Here is a 21,745-nt window from a genome sequence, read left to right as displayed (position 1 = left end):
AATATAGGGAAACGTCTCCAAGACCCAGTTATAGGAGGTAGCTTCTTCTTCTTCTTCTTTTTTTCAAATTTAAACATTACTTTTAGTGTGATGCTGACACCAGCTGTGCAGAAAGGGCTCTGGAGAGATGTCCATAGCAGCACACACCTGCGGCCCTTATTTCGGTTCTGGAGACTCCAGGACAGCCAATATTGCTTCATCAAATACATTCTTTAAGCCTTTTTGTGTGAGTGTGGAACACTCCACATATTTGAAACCTTCAGGTCACAGGCTAGCATTTCAGCAGTCTCCAAAGTGATAGGCTTCTGTTTGTTCTTGGCAAGTTTCTCAATAGTACAGGGGTCACCTCTGAGATTATTTTGGGTCCCAACAAGCAAGAAAGGAGTCTTTGGACAGTGATGAGTTATGCCAAGTACCCACTTTTCTTTCACATTTTCAAATGAGGACAGAGAGAACACGGAAAAAGAAACTAGAAATACATTTGTTTGTGGATAACTCAGCAGTCATAATCTGTCATAATCTTCTTGACCCGCGGTATCAAAAAGTCCAACAGTATATGGCTCTCCACCAATCGTAACTGTGACTGCATAGTTGTCAAAAACAGTTAGTACATATTCAGATGGAAAATTGTTTATTGCGTAGGATGTTAGGAGACATGTTTTACCAACAGCACCGTCACCCACAACAATGCACTTAATTGTCAGAATTGCTGAAACAGTTTTGTATCCACTTTAAACATTTCAAATTCGATGTTGACCTCAGCACCTCTGCCGGGGTATTGGCAGCAGTGCACAGAGTCAAGAGATTGAGAAAACCTTCTTGACCAAAAGAGGGAAGAGTGAAATCAGACAAAATAAAGTGTCAGTGGCTGAGAGATTTCAAACAGAGTCAAGAGGTATAGGAAAAAAATAGGGGGAACCAAGCTTAAAATATATTGGCTTTTATATATTTTTATATGAGTTTGCTTGCCACGTTGGCTCAGAGAGAGAGACGCCACTTCTGAGCAACAAAAAGGTTGTCTGGGGGTGACTCTTAGGCCTTAGACTTAGCCTATCCTTTGAGGGGATAAGTTTCATAGGAAAAAACCCCAAGATTTAGGGCTTGGCTATTGATTCGGTTGTCCCCACTGCTTGCGAGAATATCAGAAATTTTCCAAATGGGGACGCTGAACTTTCCCCCTTTCTCCCTATTTCCCCCAAGGGGACTTTGCAAATACTTCTTTATTGACTGTTCAAATCACTCTGGGACTTATTGGGGCATCACACTGGACAAACCTACAAAATCTCATGTCCTATTCAAGGTTCCATGTATTTATGGCATTCAATTAAACTGTCCACATAAGTTAAATTAGGAAATGCACTAGTCAAAATATAAATTTTGAACCAAATAAACATCTCTTGCTTTAGTCTCATGCAGAAATTATGAATGACCATCTATTTTCAATGTCCTGCAATATTGACATTCCTTTGTTCTTCTTAAGCAAAAACATTTTTTAATTTGTACACTTAGTCGCTATCATTGTACACTCTAGGCATTCCTAGATTATACCATCTCAGTCTTTATCGTCTATCTTTCCTTCTGGTTTCATATGTGTCCCCCAGCCTTCCTCCCTCTATCATTCTCACATTCAGCTTCATTCAGTGTACTTAACTTATTGTGATACAATCAGGCATTATTGTGCTAACCACTTCTGAATTTTTATAATCAGTCCTGTTGCATAATCTGTATCCCTTCTGCTCCAGTTACCCAATATCTACCTTTTTTCTATCTCCTGAAGACCTCTGTTCTTAACTGAAATTCTCCAAGTTCATTCATTAATGTTAGTTCATATCAGTGAGACCATACAGTATTTGTCTTCTTGTTTCTTGCTAATCTCACTCAGCATAATGTATTATCCTCAAGGTCCATCCATGTTGTTACATGCTTCATGACTTTATTCTGTCTCTGTCCTCTGAATTGATACGTAGCAATGGTATTGCCAGATCATATGGCAATTCTATACTTAGCTTCCTGAGGAACCGCCAAACTGCCTTCCACAGTAGTTGTACCATTTTACATTCCCACCAACAGTGGATAAGTGTGGCTCTTTCTCAACATCCTCTCCAGCACTTGTCGTTTCCTGTTTTATTGATAATGGCCATTCTGGTGGGTGTGAGATGAGATCTCATTGTGGTTTTGATTAGCATTTCCCTAATAGCCAAGGAAGTCGAGCATCTTTTCATGTGCCTTTTAGTCATTTGTATTTCCTCTTCTGAGAAGTATGTGTTCATGTCTTTTGCCCATTTTGTAATTGGGTTGTTTGTTTTCTTGTTGTTGATTTGAACAAACTCTTTATATATTCTGGATATGGACCATTATCTGATATGTCATTTCCAAACATTGTCTCCCATTGTGTAGGCTGCCTTTTTACTTTCTTGACAATATCCTTTGATGCGCAAAAGTGTTTAATTTTGAGGAGTTCCAATTTATCTATTTCTTTCATCAATGCTCGTGCTTTGGATGTAAGATCTAGGAAACTGCCTCCTGTTACAAGTTTTACAAGAGATTTCTCTACACTTTCTTCTAAAAGTTTTATGGTCTTAGCTCTAATGTTTAGGTCTCTGATCCATTTTGAGTTAATTTTGGAATAGGGTGTGAGATATGGATTCTCTTTCATTCTTTTGCGTGTGGATATCTAGTTCTCCAGGCGCCATTTATTGAAGAGACTCTTCTGTTCCAGATGAGTTGGTGACTGCCTTATCAAAGATCAATTGTCCATAGATGAGAGGGTCTATATCCGAACACTCCATTTGATTCCATTGTTCAGTATATCTATCTTTATGCCTATACCATGCTGTTTTGACCACTGTAGCTTTGTGATATGCCTTAAAGTCATGTAGAGTGAGACCTCTAACTTCATTTTTCTTTCTCAGGATATTTTTAGTTATTTGGTGCATCCTGCCCTTCCAGATAAATTTGGCTATTGGTTTTTCTATTTCTGCAAAGTAAGTTTTTGGGATTTTAATTGGTATTGCATTGAATCTATAAATCAATTTAGATAGAATTTACATCTTAACTATATTTAATCTTCCAATCCATGAATATGGTGTGCCCTTCCATTTAATTAGGTCTTCTTTGATTTATTTAAGCAAGTTCTTGAAGTTTTCTTTGTATAGCTTTTTGTATCCTTAGTTAAATTTATTCCTAAATATTTTATTTTTGTGGTTGCAATTGTAAATGGAATTTTTTTCTTGATTCCCCCACAGATTTCTCATTACTAGTGTATAGAAACACTATAGTTTTTTTTCATTTTTTTATTTTTTAGCCTTTGTAGAAACACTACAGATTTTTGAGTGTTGATCTTATAACCTGCCACTTTGCTGTACTCATTTATTAGCTCCAGTGGTTTTTCTGTGGATTTCGGGGGGGGGGGGTGATTTCAACATAGTATCATATCATCCGCAAACAGTGAGAGTTTTACTTCTTCCTTTCCAATTTGGATGCCTTGTATTTGTTTTTCTTGTCTAATTGCTCTGGCTAGAACTTCCAGCACAATGTTAAATAACAATGAGGACAGTGGACATCCTTGTCTTGTTCCTGATCTTAGCAGGAATGTTTTCAGTTTTTCCCCATTAACGATGATGTTAGCTTTGGGTTTTTCACATATTCCCTTTATTATGTTGAGGAAGTTCCCTTCTATTCCTATCCTATGAAGCTTTTTCAACAAGAAAGGATGTTGAATTTTGTCAAATGCCTTTTCTGCATCAATCGAGATGGTTATGTGATTTTTCTTCTTTGATTTGTTGATATGGTGCATTACATTAATTGATTTTCTTATGTTGAACCATCCTTGCATACCTGGGATGAATCCAACTTGGTCATGGTGTATAATTCTTCTAATGTGCTGCTGGATTCGATTTGTAAGAATTTTGTGGAGGATTTTTGCATCTACATTCATTACAGAGATTGGTCCGTAATTTTCTTTTCTTGTAGTATCTTTGTCTGGCTTGGGTATGAGGGTGATGTTGGCTTCATAGAATGAGTTAGGTAGCCTTCCCTCCTCTTTAATTTTTTGAAGAGTTTGAGCAGGATTGGTACCAATTATTTCTTAAATGCTTGGTAGAATTTACATATGAAGTCATCTGGTCCTGGACTTTTCGTTTTGGGGTGCTTCTTAATGACTGTTTCAGTTTCTTTACTTGTGATTTCTTTGTTGAAGTCATCTATTTCTTCTCAAGTCAATGTTGGTTGTTCATGCCTTTCTAAGGAAGTTGTCCATTTCATTCATGTTGTCTAGTTTATTAGCATAAATTTGTTCATAGTATCACCTCATTATCTCCTTTATCTCTGCAGGGTCAGTGGTTATGTCTCCTTACCCATTTCTGCTTTTATTTATTTGCATCCTCTCAGCATATAGATGGGTCCTGTTTTTTAAACCATTCTGCCAGTCTATATATTTTGATTGGGGAGTTTAATCCATTAACATTTAGTGTTATTACTCCTACAATTTTGTCTTTTGAATTTTATTTGTCATATTTAATTTTTCTTCTTTTTACCTTTACTGATGTCTTCATTTCTACACTCTTTTCCACACCTTTCTCTGCTTTCTTTTCCTATCTGTCTCTAGTGCTCCCTTTAGTATTTCTTACAGAGCTGGTCTCTTGGTCACAAATTCTCTCAGTGATTTTTTTTGTCTGAAAAGGTTTTAATTTCCCCCTCATTTTTGAAGGACAATCTTGCTAGATATAGAATTCTTTGTTGGCAGTTTTTCTGATTTAGTATCTAAATATATTATACCACTGTCTTCTTGCCTCCATGGTTTCTGCTGAGAAATCTATGCATAATCTTATTTGGCTTCCTTTGTATGTGATGAATTGCTTTTCTCTTGCTGCTTTCAAAATTCTCTCTTTTTCTTTGACATCTGACATTCTGATTAGTAAGTGTCTTGGAGTATGTCTATTTGGATCTATTCTGTTTGGGATACACTGCACTTCTTGGATCTATAATTTTAAGTCTCTCATAAGAGTTGGGAAATTTTCAGTGATAGTTTCCTCCATTAGTTTTTCTCCTCCTTTTCCCTTCTCTTCTCCTTCTGGGACACCCACAACACATATATTCATGTGCTTCATGTTGTCATTCAATTCCCTGAGGCCCTGTTCATATTTTTCCATTCTTTTCAATATATTTTCTTTTGCTTGTTGGATTTCAGATGTCCCATCCTTCAGTTCGCTAATCCTATCTTCTGCCTCTTCAAATCTAATATTGTAGGTTTCCATTGTTTCTTTCATCTCTTGTACCGTGCCTTTCATTCCTGTAAGTTCTGTGATTTGGTTTTTCAGACTTTCAATTTCTTCTTTTTGTTCACCCATTGCCTTCTTTATATTCTCCCTCAATTTTTTTTTCTTTTTCTTTTTTTTTATTAACGGAAAGAAAAAAAAAGAAATTAACACAACATTTAGAAATCATACCATTCTACATATGCACTCAGTAATTCTTAACATCATCACATAGATGCATGATCATCGTTTCTTAGTACATTTGCATCGGTTTAGAGGGACTAGCAACACAACAGGAAAAGATATAAAATGTTAATATAGAGAAAAGAAATAAAAGTAGTAATAATAGTAAAAAAAAAAAAAACCTATAGCTCAGATGCAGCTTCATTCAGTGTTTTAACATGATTACTTTACAATTAGGTAGTATTGTGCTGTCCATTTTTGAGTTTTTGTATCTAGTCCTGTTGCACAGTCTGTATCCCTTCAGCTTCAATTACCCATTATCTTATCCTGTTTCTAACTCCTGCTGGACTATGTTACCAATGACATATTTCAAGTTTATTCTCGAATGTTGGTTCACATCAGTGGGACCATACAGTATTTGTCCTTTAGTTTTTGGCTGGACTCACTCAGCATAATATTCTCTAGGTCCATTCATGTTATTACATGCTTCATAAGTTTATCCTGTCTTAAAGCTGCATAATATTCCATCGTATGTATATACCACAGTTTGTTTAGCCATTCTTCTGTTGATGGACATTTTGGCTGTTTCCATCTCTTTGCAATTGTAAATAACGCTGCTATAAACATTGGTGTGCAAATGTCCGTTTGTGTCTTTGCCCTTAAGTCCTTTGAGTAGATACCTAGCAATGGTATTGCTGGGTCATATGGCAATTCTATATTCAGCTTTTTGAGGAACCGCCAAACTGCTTTCCACAGTGGTTGCACCATTTGACATTCCCAACAACAGTGGATAAGTGTGCCTCTTTCTCCACATCCTCTCCAGCACTTGTCATTTTCTGTTTTGTTGATAATGGCCATTCTGGTGGGTGTGAGATGATATCTCATTGTGGTTTTGATTTGCATTTCTCTAATGGCCAGGGACATTGAGCATCTCTTCATGTGCCTCTTGGCCATCCGTATTTCCTCTTCTGGTAGGTGTCTGTTAAAGTCTTTTTCCCACATTTTGCCTTTTGTATTATATATATCATATCTGACTTTCCTTCTTTCTACACTCTTCTCCATGTCTCTCTCTTCTGTCTTTTTGTATCTGACTCTAGTGCTCCCTTTAGTATTTCTTGCAGAGCTGGTCTCTTGGTCACAAATTCTCTCAGTGACTTTTTGTCTGAGAATGTTTTAATTTCTCCCTCATTTTTGAAGGACAATTTTGCTGGATATAGGAGTCTTGGTTGGCAGTTTTTCTCTTTTAGTAACTTAAATATATCATCCCACTGTCTTCTAGCTTCCATGGTTTCTGCTGAGAAATCTACACATAGTCTTATTGGGTTTCCCTTGTATGTGATGGATTGCTTCTCTCTCGCTGCTTTCAAGATCCTCTCTTTCTCTTTGACCTCTGACATTCTAACTAGTAAGTGTCTTGGGGAACGCCTATTTGGGTCTAATCTCTTTGGGGTGCGCTGCACTTCTTGGATCTGTAATTTTAGGTCTTTCATAAGAGTTGGGAAATTTTCAGTGATAATTTCTTCCATTAGTTTTTCTCCTCCTTTTCCCTTCTCTTCTCCTTCTGGGACACCCACAACACGTATATTTGTGCGATTCACATTGTCCTTGAGTTCCCTGATACCCTGTTCAAATTTTTCCATTCTTTTCTGGATAGTTTCTGTTTGTTTTTGGAATTCAGATGTTCCATCCTCCAAATCACTAATTCTATCTTCTGTCTCTTTAAATCTATCATTGTAGGTATCCATTGTTTTTTCCATCTTTTCTACTTTATCCTTCACTTCCATAAGCTCTGTGATTTGTTTTTTAAGTTTTTCTATTTCTTCTTTTTGATCAGCCCATGTCTTCTTCATGTCCTCCCTCAATTTATCGATTTCGTTTTTGAAGAGGTTTTCCATTTCTGTTCGTATATTCAGCATTAGTTGTTTCAGCTCCTGTATCTCATTTGAACTATTGGTTTGTTCCTTTGACTGGGCCATATTTTCAATTTTCTGAGTGTGATCCGTTATCTTCTGCTGGCGTCTGGGCATTTAGTCAGATTTCCCTGGGTGATGGACCCCACAGGTTGAAAGATTTTTCTGTGAAAACTCTGGGTTCTGTTTTTCTTATCCTGCCCAGTAGGTGGCGCTCGTGGCACACGTTTGTCTACGGGTTCCACCAGTGAAAGTTGCTGTGGGTCCTTTAACTCTGGAAAACTCTCACTGTAGGGGAGGTTCGGCAGCCGAAGCGTCTTGGAAGAGTGCCAGCCGGCCCGGGGGTCCAAACACCGGGAGGGTTGCTGGCCACCGCAGCACGGGAGAGCGCCCGACCGAATTTCCTAGTCAGCCTGGGGTGCCAAGCATGGCGGGAGGGCGCCAACTGTCGCAGCCCGGGAGAGTGCACTGTTCCCAGCCGGACCGGGGAGTCACGTGTTTGGAAGGGACCCCCCGGTCACCGTTCTCCGCAGTCTGGGGATTTCCGACCCAACTCTCTCAATTGGTCTGGGGGGCCTCGCGTGGTGGGGGCGCCAGCCTCCGCGGCCCAAGGGGACCGCCTGCCCAATTCTGCCAGCTGGCCTGGGAAGGAGGAAGGGAGGGACTCCGGCCGCTTGCCGTCCTGCCCGGGAAAGCCCGCGCCCCTTGGTGATCTCACCGGAGCTGGTTCTCCCAGACAGTCAGCCGTTCCAGGATGGGGTACGCCGTCCCTTTGATCTCCATCGTGGCTCCGGGAGCTGCTCTGTATTGTCTCCACTCCCTCAGTAACTGTTCTGGAGGAGGAAAGGTGAGGGTGGCAAGGCTGTCGAGGCCAGTGGTGGAGGAGCCGGTGAAGGTGGAAGAGGGCACGGTGGTGGTTGGAGAGCCGCCGGAGCAGGAGGGGGAAGAGGGGAGAGGAGGGCAGGCGGGCCGGCTGCTGCGGGGCCGGCGGATAAAGAGGGAAGAGGAGGGTGGGCGGGCCGGCTGCTGCGGGGCGTGGGCGCCGCGCGCCGGGCCGGCGGACAAAGAGGGGAGAGGAGGGCGGGCCTATATTCTCCCTCAATTTAACTTGATTTTTTATTAGATTTTCCATGTCTTTTGAACATCCTAAATTAGTTGTTTCAACTCCTGTGTCTCATTTGAATTGTTGGTTTGTTCCTTTGACTGGGCCATATCTTCAATTTTCCTAAGTATGACTTGTTATTTTTTGCTGACATCTAGGCATTTAATTTCCTTGATTAGTTTATTCTGTAGATTGTTTTCATTTTTTTACCTAGGAATTTCTTGCTGGATGGCATTGTTTTCTATCTGTTCTTTGACATTCAGGTCAGCTTATTCTAGACCTCTAGCATAGGTTTTATTTAACAGATCAGAATTTTTCAGCTCTTGTTTTCTTGTTTCTTGCCCTGCCTGTATGGAGCCTTTTTTTCCCTTAGGAGGTCCACTTAGGTATTATAGACCCCAGTCAGATTTTTCCAGATCAGACTGGCCTCCTCTCAGGAGCAAAGAATCATCTGCATCAGTTTTCCCTGAGAGTGAGACCCAGCAGGTTAACAGAATTTCCTATGAAGTCTCTGGACTCTTCATTTTTCCCTTCCTGCCCAGTATGTGGTGCTTGTCTGCCTGCAGGTCCCACTAGCATAAAGTGATGCAGTACCTTTAATTTCAGCAGCCTTTCCCTGCTGGGGGCGTGGTTGAGACAGAGGAACGTTTGTAGGCTGGCTTTAATTGCTTCAGTTTTCCAGTCCCTGTGGTCTGAATTCCTTGAGGGAAGGATTTCACTTGAATTGGGCCCCACCCCTCTCCTGGGGAAGGCACAGCCTCCAGGGAATTAACTCCTTTCACCTGACCAGCCTCTTCATCTATCAGACAAGCTTAATTCTGCCCTTGCTGGGGGCAGTTGGAGCCTGAGAAGCCTTGCAATTGTATCTAATGAGCAGTTAAACAGTAGAAACAAAGCAAAAAAATCCTTTTCAGAGCAGGACCCCCCTTTCTTTGGCTTGAAGTTGGTACATTGCTGAGTATCTCCAGGTCCTACATGCCCCCTCTTGTTTTTAGGGTCCAGACATTTTCAAGTATTTTGTGCTGTCTGCTCCAAAAACCTCTGTGTTGTTGTTGTTATTGTTTCCATCAGCCCTGCCCCCTCTGCACAGGGGCAAAAACTAGTAACTTTAGCTTTTATTCGAGGTTTATCTGATCTGGGGGCCTATCTTCAGTAGTCAGATTTTGTTAACTAATTCCACAATTGGATCTTGGTTGAGCTCACCCCCTTGCTGTTAGTAAAGTCTCCTTCCTTTCCCCTCTGGGAACCAGGCTGTGTGGGAGGGGCACCGGCCTCCAAGGCTTCGGGGACTGGGTGAGATCCCACCTGGTCCAACTTGTCCAGACTGGTATATGCTGTGTGTTCGGTCACTGATGTGGCCCCAGTAGTTGTCTGTATTGTTCCTGGCTATGCACTAGCTGCTCTGGAGGACAAACTAAATTCCACACCTCATAAAGCTGCCATCTTGGTATGTCTCCATGGGTATTAACTTTTGATTAGATGGAGATGTGACTCCACCCATTCCAGGTGGAATGGATGGTCTCAATTAGTTTACTGGAATCCTTTAAAAGAGAAGCATTTTGCAGAAGGCTTCAGAATGATGAGGGAGCTATGGTAGAGCCACGAGAACCCAAGAACCCACACTGCCAGAGACTTGGAGATGAAGAAGGAAAATGCCCCTGTGGGAGCTTCATGAAACAAGAAGCCTGGAGAGAAAGCTATCAGACATTGCCATGTTCACCATGTGCCTTTCCAGTTGAGAGAGAAACCCTGAATGTCACTGGCTTTCTTGAACCAAGGCATCTTTCCCCAATGCCTTTGGTTGGATATTTTTTGTAGACTTGCTTTAATTGGGACATTTTCACAGCCTTAGAACTGTAAACTAGCAACTTAGTAAATTCCTCCTTTTAAAAGCCATTCCATTTCTGGTATATCACGTTCCGGCAGCTAGCAAACTAGAACACCCAGCTTTACCAATACTTGGTATATGCCCAGAAGAGCTGAAAGCAGTGACACAAACAGACATTTTCTCACCAAAATTCATAGCAGCACTATTTACAATTGCCAAAAAATGGAAGCAATCTAAGTGCCTATCAAAGACTAGTGGATAAACAAAATATGGTATATACATTCAATGGAATATTATGCAGCATAAGACAAAATGAGGTCCCAAAGCATATGACAGTATAGATGAACCTTGAGGACATAATGCTGAGTGAAGTAAGCCAGACATAGAAGGATAGATGCTGTATGATTTCGCTACTATGACTCTGGTAAAGGTAAGCTCAGAAGCTCACAATGTAGATTACGGGGGACTTAGAGGTACATAAAAGCTAGAAATGTATAAATGGTTACCCAATGAGGTTGAACTTAAATATAAGGGAACAGGTACAAGTGATGGTAGTTCATTAGGGAGTTAATAAGTAACACTGCCATATTAAAGGTGAATACGATTGAAAGGGGTGGTATAGAGTCATGTATCCCACCAATTAAATCTATAATTATAAATTCACTCTTGCACGAACCACTCCTAAGATTTAATCTTGTACAGGGAGTTAACAATAGAAAAGTATAGGGGGAAAACTAATATTGCATGCTATGGCCTATAGTTAACAGGAAGACATCGACAGTACTACAGCAATATCAGGGGTAAATAAACTGAGGGGAGGGACAAGAGATGGGGGAGATATAGATTTGATATTTGGTGGAGCCATGTTTATTGGTTCTTTTTCTCTTTGGACCAATGAAAACTGTCTAAAATTAAGAGAGCTGATGATTGTACAACTAAGTGAGGACACTGTAAGACACGGATTGTTTATTTTGGACATTATCCATGATGCCCAATGGACGGAGGTGGCCAAAGGGTGCATTGACTGAGAAGCAGAAAGGCCAACTGTGGTGTATAAATATGATGGAATATTGTACAGCTAAAGAAAGGAGTGAAGTTGTGAGGCATGGAACGATGGTGAATGAACCTTGGAGACATTATGCTATGCAAAATACATCAGAAACAAAAGAACAAATATTGTATGTTCTCTTTTAGAAAATACTTATAAGAAAATTAGGGCCTGGATTATAAGCTTTTATAGCAGTCATGTTCAGTCTGGAGTTGCGTTATTTCTAGATTCTGCGAGGTTACTATATTTGTATAACCTAGTATTTCCTTGGAACTTTGAGTATCTCTTTGACACCTAAGACTCAGATTTGCCTTTTTTAATGGCTATTTATGGTGTCTTTTGACTTAGTAATTGTACCAGTTTGAAAGGATTTATGTACCCTAAAAATGCAATGTTTTAATTCTAACAAGTGTGAGAGCAATGGTTTCTTCTAATCCCTATTCACTACTATAGGTTGTGAACTTGGTTAGGTTATCTCCATGGAGATGTGACTCAATCAACTGTGGGTATTAAACTTGATTAGATGAAGATATGTCTCCACCTATTCTCAGCGGGTCTTGATATGTTTACTGGAATCCTATAAAGGAAGAAGTATTTTGGAGGAAACTTCAGAACACCGCAGAACACAAAGCAGAGAGTGCCTTTTGAGAATGACGAGTCCACCAGCCAGTGAACTTTGGAAATTCTGAGAGAGCAGAAAATGACAAGATCCAGAGCCCACACCGACCCTGGGGGAACTTCATGAAACAAGAAGCCGGAAGAGAAAGCTAGCAGACTTCGTCACGTGCCCTTCCACTCTAGAGAGAAACCCTGAACATTATCAGCCTTCTTAAACCAAGGTATCTTTCCCTGGATGCCTTAGATTGGAAATTTATATAAACTTGTTTTGATTTGGACATTTTCACGGGCTTAGAACTGTAAACTTGTAACTTATTCAGTTCCCTTTCTTAAAAACCGTTCTGTTTCTGGTATATTGCATTCTGGCAGCTAGCAAACTAGAACAGTAATACTTTAATTTTTGCATCTTTAAGCATGTCATATTTATTGCTCATAGCCTTGGCATAACGGCAAGAAATGCCACCCCAAGATTTATAACAATATTTTCCTAAATTCTTCTAGTTTTCCATGAATTTACATTTTCAGATATAAAGATCTAATTTTTCTTTAATTTCTTATTTTATATGGTGCAAGGTAAAGATTTCATCTTTATGTTTTCTAATTGGATAGGCATTTGTCAATAATCATTTATTATACGACCCATATGATCCATCTTTTGCACCCTGTCTGGAAATTCATGCTAAAGCTTTATATATAGGTTGGTCTGTTTCATGACTTTCCATTTTGTTTCACTAATTGGTCTGTTGCTGCTTTAATGAATTACTGCAAATTTAGTGGCTTAAAACAACACTAATTTATTATCTTATAGTTCTGTGTATCAATATGAGTCTCAATGGACTAAAATCAATGTATCAGGTGGGGCTACATTTCTTTTCAGAGCCTCTAGGGGAGAAACTATTTCCTTGCCATTTTTGCTTCCAGAGGCTACCCACATATTTTTGGTTCATGGTCCCCTTCCTCAGACTTCAAAGCCAATAATGTTACCCTGGCTCTGCTTCTGTCATCACATCTCTTTCTCTGACTCTCTCTCTCTTCTTCCTCCTTCTTACACTTATGATTAAATCCTTACTGACTACATCGGTTCCACCAAAATAATCCAGAATAATCTCCCTATTTTAAAGTCAGCTGATTAGCAACGCTAATTCTACATGTAACTTTAATGCCCCTTTGTAACCTAAAATACTCACAGGTTCCAGGTACTAAGAAGTGGATAGCTTTAGGGGGCCAATATTGTGCTTACCACATTATGCCAGCCCCTTTACTGTGACCTTAAAGTACATTTCAGGATTCATTAGGAGTATAACAGGTTTTTGTTCTTGCTTTGGTTTTAATTCTTGGCTATTCTAATTAGATTTATTCTGCTGCAACTCGGTTTTCCATTGGAAAACTTTGGAATCAATATGTCATAATCCAAAAAGAAACTCCTGGATTTTGTCCAGAAATTGAATTAAATAGACAGTGTATAAAATAGAAAGTGCATAAAATAAATGACATCTGCATAATATTGAGTCTTCCCATCTAGAAACAGTATTTCTGCAAGTTTATCCTCATCTTCTTCTCTTATGTTTTTGAGTTATGTTTTATAGTTTTGTTACTATGGTCATGCATATTTCTTCTTCAGTTTATTCCTGTTGTGTTTTTTTAAACTACTTTTGTTCCCATTGTAAATGGGATGTTTTCCCCCATTATAATTTCTTTCTAGGTATTGCTGATATAGTAATACAAATTTGGATATTTCCTTTCTTTTTTTATTTTTAAGAATTTTTTTATTTTGAAATAATTTCAAACTTACAGGGCATTTGAAAAACTAATACAAACCCCATACAGAGAAATCCAACACACCACCCCTACCCCCCACATACGCAGATCCACCAATTTCAACATTTTGCCACCTTTACTGTGTACGATCTATCATCTATCTCTCTATCTTTCAGCCTGTTTATCAACTTTGTGAACATTTGAGAGCAGGTTGCACACATCATACACCTTGAACACATAATACTTCCATGTACATTTCCTACAAACAAGGATATTCACTTAGGTAATCATCTTAAGTGCAGTTATCAAGTTCAGGAAATTTAACATTTATGTAAAGCTTACGTTTTATATTCTAAAATTTTCTTACATCCCAATAATGTACTTTGAGCCTTTTCTCCTCCATTCTTAGGTCCCATCTACTATCATATATTGCATTTAATTGTCATTATCTTTTTAGTTTCTCTTTCTTTTTTTTAAATTATGAAAACATATACAACATAAATCTTCCCATTCCAAACCCTCCCAAGCATACAGTTCAGTGGGGTTAATCACATTCATAATGTTGCAGTACCTTTACCACCTTCTGTTACTAGAACTTTCCCTCCTCCCCAAACAGAAACCCTGCGCTCATTTTGCATTACCTCCCCATTGCCCCTGCCCCCTACCCCTCGTAATCTATACTCTGCTTTCTGTATATATGAGTTTGCACAATCTCTCATAATTTCTTTACCATCCATCCTAAATCTCTAATAATCTCATTTGCTTTAATACCAATTTAACTTCAATAGTATACATAAACTATGTTCCCTCTGTCTCCTCACCTTTCTGTGGTTATTGTCACAATTACGTATTTATTTATATTTATCCATGTCATTACCTTTACCAAAGATCATTATTTCTTTCTGTGGCTTCAGTCAATTGTCTAGTATCCTTTCTCTTCAACCTGTAGAACTCCCTTTAGCATTTCTCATAGGGATGGTCTAGTAGTCACGAACTTTCTCTGCTTTTGTTCATCTGGGAATGTCTTTATACCTCTCTCATTTTTAAAAGACAGTTTTGCCAGTTACAATTTGGCCAGTTACAGAATTCTTGGTTGACAGTGTTTTACTTTTAACACTTTAAATATGTCTTCTCACTGCCTTCTTGCTTCCATGGCTTCTGATAAGAAATCCTCGATCTTAATGAGGCCCCCTTGTATGTTACAAGTTGCTTCTCTCTTGCAGCATCCAGTCTTCTCTCTTTATCTTCGGCATTCAATAGTTTGAATTATAGCATGGTGGAGTGTGGGTCTATTTGGGTTTATCCTGGTGTGGGAGTTTGTTGAGCATCTTGGATATGTATATTCATGTCTTTCATTAAATTTAGGAAATAACCATTATTTCTTTGAATATTCTCTGTCCCTTTCTCTCTTTCTTGTCTTTCTAGGACACCCACAGTGCGTATACTGTATGCTTCATGGTGTCCTACAGATTCCTCAGGCTCTGCTCACTTTTCTTCATTATTTCCTCTTTCTGTTCCTCAAATCAGATTATTTCAACTTCATCTTCAAGTTCACTTACTCTTCTGCCAACTCCAATCTACCAATGAACCCCTCTGTTATTTAGTTCCTTTTAATAATTTCCATCTTTCTATTGATATTCTCTTTTCCTCGTTTCCTTTAGTTCCTTGTCCATGTCTTCCTTTAGCACTTTGAAAATATTTAGGACTATTTTTAAAAAGTCTTTGTCCATTATGTCACAGCTCTGGTCTTCCTCATAGATAGTTTCTAAGGCTTTAATAATCTCCTTTGCCTGGACCATCTCTTCTTCTTTCTTTGCATGCTTTGTAACCTTTTTTTGAAACCTGGACATTTTGCTATTTTAGTGTATTATCACTGGAAGTTAGACTTCTGAAGTGTTTATTTCTTACACTTGCACTAGGAAACAATTTCCTCACGTTCCAGGGAATGTGTAACCTACAGTCAGCCATCCTTGCCCAGGTAGCATGACCTGACTGCTGCCCCACCTGTTCCCTAGTAGAGCTCAGTGAGTATAAGGACCCCAAGCCCCGGCCTCACCCTCTCCTCCATGTTGACAGCAAGTCACTGCACATAGCTGCCTACAGGGCTGCCAACAGATCACTCTGGATATTTATTTTCTGTCCATGCCACTTACTGAATTCTCTTTTTAAATCTAACCCTCCTTGTTGATTTTCTTGGCCTGCCTAAGTAGATAATCCCATTCTCTGAAAAATATTATGTTCACCATCATTTACAATATTTATACCTCTTATTGCATTGGGCACAATGCTCAGGCCAATGTTGACGAATAGTGGCAATAGCGGGCATCCTTGTCTTCCTCTTGATGTGACTGTGAAAGCCTCTGGTGAAAAGATGGCAAATAGGTTACAGCATGTGCTCTCACTCCAATGGAATGGAAGTGACTTCCTGAAGTACTGTCAGAAATGATTCTGTGGCCATATCTGGGCTTAGAAAGAGTGTCTTTATTGATTACTGATGCTTTCCAAAGCAAGAATAGAGTGGTTACAAGTGTCATTCCTGATCAGTACAATGTTTGATTGTGTGTTCTCATAATTAATTATTATTATATTAATAAAATTCCTTCCATTCCTAATTTATTAAGAGGTTTGAAAGGAGGAAATGGGTATAGAATTTCATTAAGTTGTACATTTATTGATATCATCATATGATTTCCCCATTAATCTATTAATATAATTAACTATATTAATAGTTTTCCTAATGTTTGAACCATCCTTAATTTGGAATAATTTCGATTTGTCACGGTGTATTATTGTTTTTATACATTTCTGAATTGTTTTTGCTATAGCTGTATATACTTTATTTTTGATTAATTAAAATATAGAATTCAAAAATGGAAATTTGATAATAGATTCATTGAAATTTATTGTATATATGTATAAATATATATACACATGCACACTCCTTGCTTTCTTTTCCTGATGGAACCCTGACTGATACATCCAGAAAACCCTAAAGAATCTACAAAAGAAGTGTTAGAGCTAATAAACAAATTCATCAAGGTTGAGGGATAATAAGATCAATATACAAAAATCGATTGTATTTTATCCACAAGCAATGGGTAATCTGAAAATGAAACCAAAGAAAACAATTCCATTTACAATAACATCAAAAAGAATGTAATTCTTAGGGGAAAAAATGTATCAAAGGAAGTGTAGTATTCATCTGTAAAAAAAATAAAAGAAGTGTAGTGCTTGTATGCTGAAAACTACAAAACAAAGTTCAAAGAAATTAAAGACCTAAATAAATGGAAGAAGATCCTATATTAATGGACTGGAAGACTTAATATTGTTAAGATGGCATAGCTACTCACATTAACCAACAGATTGATCACAATCTCTTATCAAAATTCCAACCTCTTTTCAAACAGAAGTGGACAAGCTGTTCCTAAAATTCATATGGATTTGTAAGGGTCCTAAAATAGCCAAAACAATCTTGAAAAAGAATAAAGTTGGAGAACTCACACTTTTCAATTTCAAAACCTATTACAAAACTGCAATATTCAAGACAATGTAATACTGGTATAATGATAGATAAATAGATTGATGGAATAAATTGGAGTCCAGAAATAAACCCATACATCTATGGTCAATTGATTTTCAACAAGGACACCAAGACCATTCAATGGAGATAGAATTGCCGTTTCGGCAAATGGTGCTGGGACCACTGGATATCCACATGCAAAAGATTGAATTTGAACACACATCTCATACCATATACAAAAATTAATGCAAAATGGATCAAAGATATAAAAGTAAGAACCAAAACTATAAAATCTTAGAGGAAAATATAGATATAAATCTTCATGACCTTGGATTAAGTAACAGTTTCATAGATATGACATCGAAACCACAAGCAACCAAGAAGTAATAAATAGGTTGGACTTCATCAAAATTTAAAACTTTCATGCATCTAAGGACAGTATCGAGAAAGTGAAGAGAAAAACCTCTGGAATAGGAGGAAATATTTGCAAATCATATATCCAATAAGGGACTTCTATTAAATTACATAAAGAACTCTTACAACTGAACAACAAAAAGACAAACAACCCAATTTAAACATAGGCAAAGGATTTAAATAAACATTTCTCCAAAGAAGATAAACCAATGTGCAATAAACAAATGAAACAATGCTCAACATCATTAGACAGTAGGGAAATGCAAATAAAAACCACAATGAGGACTCACTCTGGGAAAGTTACAGGAGGAGGGGAGGGGGTCAAGCACACCTCCCTAGGGGCAGCGGGAGCAGACGCTGCGGGTTTGCGGAGCCCAGGACTCCCCGAGTGCTTGAGGAGAGCGTGACCCACCAAAGAGAGCCAGCGAGCCGTAGTGAGTCCACCAATAGGTGAGGGGCTCAAAGCCGCCCAGTCCGCACAGTAACGCCCTCCTCCCTCCGCCCCGAACAGGCTATGCCTCTCCCTCCTCGCGTTCCTGCCTAGCCCTCTGAGAGCCGCAGTGGCAGCGACGGGTCCAACCTGCTGGAGAGTCAGACCCAGGACACCAGGCAGCAGGAGAGGACCGAGGGCGCACGCCGCAGTCACCCACCCTCAGCCCCAGTCCCAGCGGCAGCTGCTGACAGGGGAAAAGCCAAGGAGGACAGGAGCTGGAAAAAAATTCATTTGGAACTCGGAAAAGGAGTTTGGGGGCAGGACTGATAGCAGTTGGTTTAAGATCCTTCTATTCTACGTAATATTTTATGGCTGCTTGGCTGGGATCTTCATTAAAACCATCCAAATGATATTGTTCACCATCAGTATCACCGGGTGGCCCCACCGGGATTAACACAGATTCCTCAGATCCCAAAGACTGTAATTTCCTTTCATCCTAACGACCCCAAGAGCTATGAGGCATTTGTGCTGAACATGGGTTCCCAGATAAAACAAAGATTCAGCCCAGAAGGATGAAATGACTTTTGAAGATTGTGGCAATGTGCCCAGGGAACCCAAAGAACGAGAATTTAACAATGAAGGAGGAGGGCAAAAAGTCTGCAGGTTCAAGCTTGAGTGGTTGGGAAATTGTTCTGCATTAAATGATGAAACTTTTGGCTACAAAGAGGGCAAATCATTTGTCCTTATAAAGCTCAACCAAGTTCTAGGCTTCAAACCTAACCCTTCAAAGAATAAATCCTTGGAGGCTTAGCCAGTGATGAAGTACAATCCATATGTCCTGCCTGTGCAGTGCACTGCAAGCAAGATGAAGATAAGGACAAAGTTGGAAACATGGAATATTTTGGACTGGGTGGCTACCCTGGCTTTCCTCTGCAGTATTATCCCTACTATGGCAAAATCCTGCAGCCTAAGTACCTGCAGCCCCTGCTGGAAGTACAGTTCACCAAGCTTACCATGGACACTGAAATTCTCATAGAGTACGAGGTGTATGGTGAGAGTGAAAAAGACAGTTTTCAGGGACGTTTTAATGTGAAAATTGAAGTTCACAACTGATAACAAGCACAAATCTTTCCCACTAGCCATTTAAAAAGTTTTAAAAGATACAAAAACAAGGTCTGATTTATCTTTAAAAAAAAGTGTGATGCATATGGGAGCTACACTTAATCTATAGGCTTTACCCTGGTGTTCTGCATTTAATAGATTAGAATGTAAATTTAAAGTGTATCAATAGTAACAAAATATTTATTCTACTGTAAATGACAAATGAAAACCGGGCCTTGAGATGCACCCATTTTTACTGTAAATTATGACTCCATAACTGACTTGTAGTAGGCAGTGTTTCTGTTCTCTAAGTAGTGCTGATTTATGTATTTTATTTAGTGTGCAATACTATGGTCCAGATATTTGCACTCTTGCAAAGACGGAGATGAGGGAGATGAGAGGCAATAGGCAATGTGGGACCATTTGCTTTTATAGACTAGCTTTACTTACTCCCCTCCCCCTTCCTTGTTCAGAACTTTCTCTTCCTTCCCTTCTCTACAGGGTGGTGCTTGGTGGTAGATAATGCATTTGGGTGGGTTGATTGGCTTCACCCTTCTCTGTAGATGACTCTCTCAGGTGGAGGTCATTTGGTTCCACCTGCTTTGCTTTTTATAAAGTTCAAAATAAAGATTTTTTTTTCAATCAGGTGACTTGTTTATTTCATACATTACACTTTTTCTTGCAGAAAAACATAAAATTGTACAACTGCATAAATATAAAATTCTTTCACCATGAAAATGGTTAAAACATTCATAAAGACACAGCACCAGCATGTGTTGCCTCCAGAGAAAGGAAACAAGGAGTTAAAAGAAAATATATATAGCGAATTACTTAGTCTTATCACTAGCTAAAGTGATAGGCTGAACCAGATCTCATACACAGCTTCACAACATACTGAAGGACAAGGGAAGAAATGACAAGACAGCATTCAATACAAAGCACAACACAACTCACCACCTTTTTGTGTTTTTCTGTAGTGTCACTTAAAATTTAAAGGGCAGTTCCTCCCATGAAAACCCACTTCCAGCACTAGGAAAAAAAAAAGACACCACCACAGGAAAAGACTACGGAGTGTGTTAAAAACGCTTGTTGATGGGCCATTATTTTTGAAAGAGCCACCCCCCCCAAAACGACAACAACAACAACAACAAAAACCCATACCAGTTTTATTCCCATTGAGTATTTACACCTTGCGCTGGTTTGAAAGGATGTATGCACCCTAGAAAAGCCATGTTTTAATCAAAATCCCATTTCATAAAGGTAGAATAATCCCTATTCAATACTGTATATTTGAAACTATAATCAGATCATCTCCCTGGAGGTGTGATTTAATCAAGAGTGGTTGTTAAGCAGATTAGGTGACATGTCTCCACCCATTTGGGTGGTTCTTGATTGGTTTATTGGAGTCCTATAAAAGAGGAAACATTTTGGAGAATGAAGGAGATTCAGAGAAAGCAGAGAAGAACGACATAGCCACGAGAAGCAGAGAGCCCACAAGCCAGCGACCTTTGGAGATGGAAAAGGAAAGCGCCTCTTGGGGAGCTCCATGAAACAGGAAGCCAGGAGAGAAAGTAGCAGATGATGCCGTGTTCACCATGTGCCCTTCCAGCCCAGAGAGAAACTGTGACTCTGTTTGCCATGTGCCTTTCCAGATGAGAAAGAAACCCTGAATATCATTGGCCTTCTTGAACCAAGGTATCTTTCCCTGGATGCCTTTGATTGGACGTTTCTATAGACTTTTTAAATTGGGACATTTTCTTGGCCTTAGAACTGTAAAGTAGCAACTCATTAAATTCCCCCTTTTAAAAGCCATTCCATTTCTGGTATATTGCATTCTGGCAGCTAGCAAACTAGAACACATCTTGAACAGCAATCCTTGCTCACATAAAGTAGAAAACAGGTACAATAAAGAATGGCTTGAAAAATGACCATAGTATTGCACACCAAATAAAATACATAAATCAGCACTACTTAGAGAACAGAAACACTGCCTACTACAAGTCAGTCATGGATGCCTTTGATTGGACATTTCCATAGACTTGTTTTAATTGGGGCATTTTCTCGGCCTTAGAACTGTAAACTAGCAACTCATTAAATTCCCCTTGTTAAAAGCCATTCCATTTCTGGTATATTGCATTCCAGCAGCTAGCAAACTAGAACACAGGGGAATTCCCAGGGCCACATATGTATTCCCAAGACAAGCTGCATTCACAGAAAGAATCAAGGAGGACCCTATGCTTTGGCCTTGGGTTATTCTCTAAACTTCTATACATAAGCTCTGAAGAAGAGGTCCCTACAGTTCAATCTGCAAAGACTGGGAAAGGTGTTTTCTTTTTGTTCTTTTAATTGTTGTTGCTGTTAGCTCCCGGCAATCAAGGAAAGATCTATCATAACATGAGCTGGATACAAGCTTAAGGAGCAAAGTATAAATCCCAGTGATGACACAATAAAATATCAAAATGTTCAAAATTCAACAAAAATTACAAAATGTACAAAGAAAGAGGAAGCAATGACCCAAGCAAAAGAGAATATTAAAGCATTAGAAACCATCAATGAGGAGGCTCACACCTGGAAC

General features: G+C 39.1%; 1 protein-coding gene and 2 pseudogenes across 1 annotated transcript in view; 2 read left to right on the top strand and 1 right to left on the bottom strand.

Moving 5' to 3' along the window:
* LOC143672061 (cell division control protein 42 homolog) overlaps window positions 1-9,909 on the bottom strand; it is a 39,917-nt pseudogene extending 30,008 nt beyond the window's left edge.
* Window positions 1-12,224, top strand: part of LOC143672062 (putative protein SSX6) — a 65,224-nt gene extending 53,000 nt beyond the window's left edge. The window contains exon 9 of the mRNA XM_077147021.1: window positions 11,912-12,224. The gene's annotated coding sequence lies outside the window, so the exon portion shown is untranslated. The remainder of the gene's footprint in view (window positions 1-11,911) is intronic.
* Window positions 10,694-19,182, top strand: LOC143672059 (sodium/potassium-transporting ATPase subunit beta-1 pseudogene; annotated as a pseudogene).
* Window positions 19,183-21,745: the final 2,563 nt, after the last annotated feature.

This window comes from Tamandua tetradactyla, chromosome X (assembly GCF_023851605.1).
Source record: "Tamandua tetradactyla isolate mTamTet1 chromosome X, mTamTet1.pri, whole genome shotgun sequence".
In the NCBI taxonomy this organism is placed as follows: Eukaryota; Metazoa; Chordata; class Mammalia; order Pilosa; family Myrmecophagidae; genus Tamandua; species Tamandua tetradactyla.
Note: the sequence above shows the minus strand (reverse complement) of the source record. Positions and strands in the feature narration are given on the sequence as shown.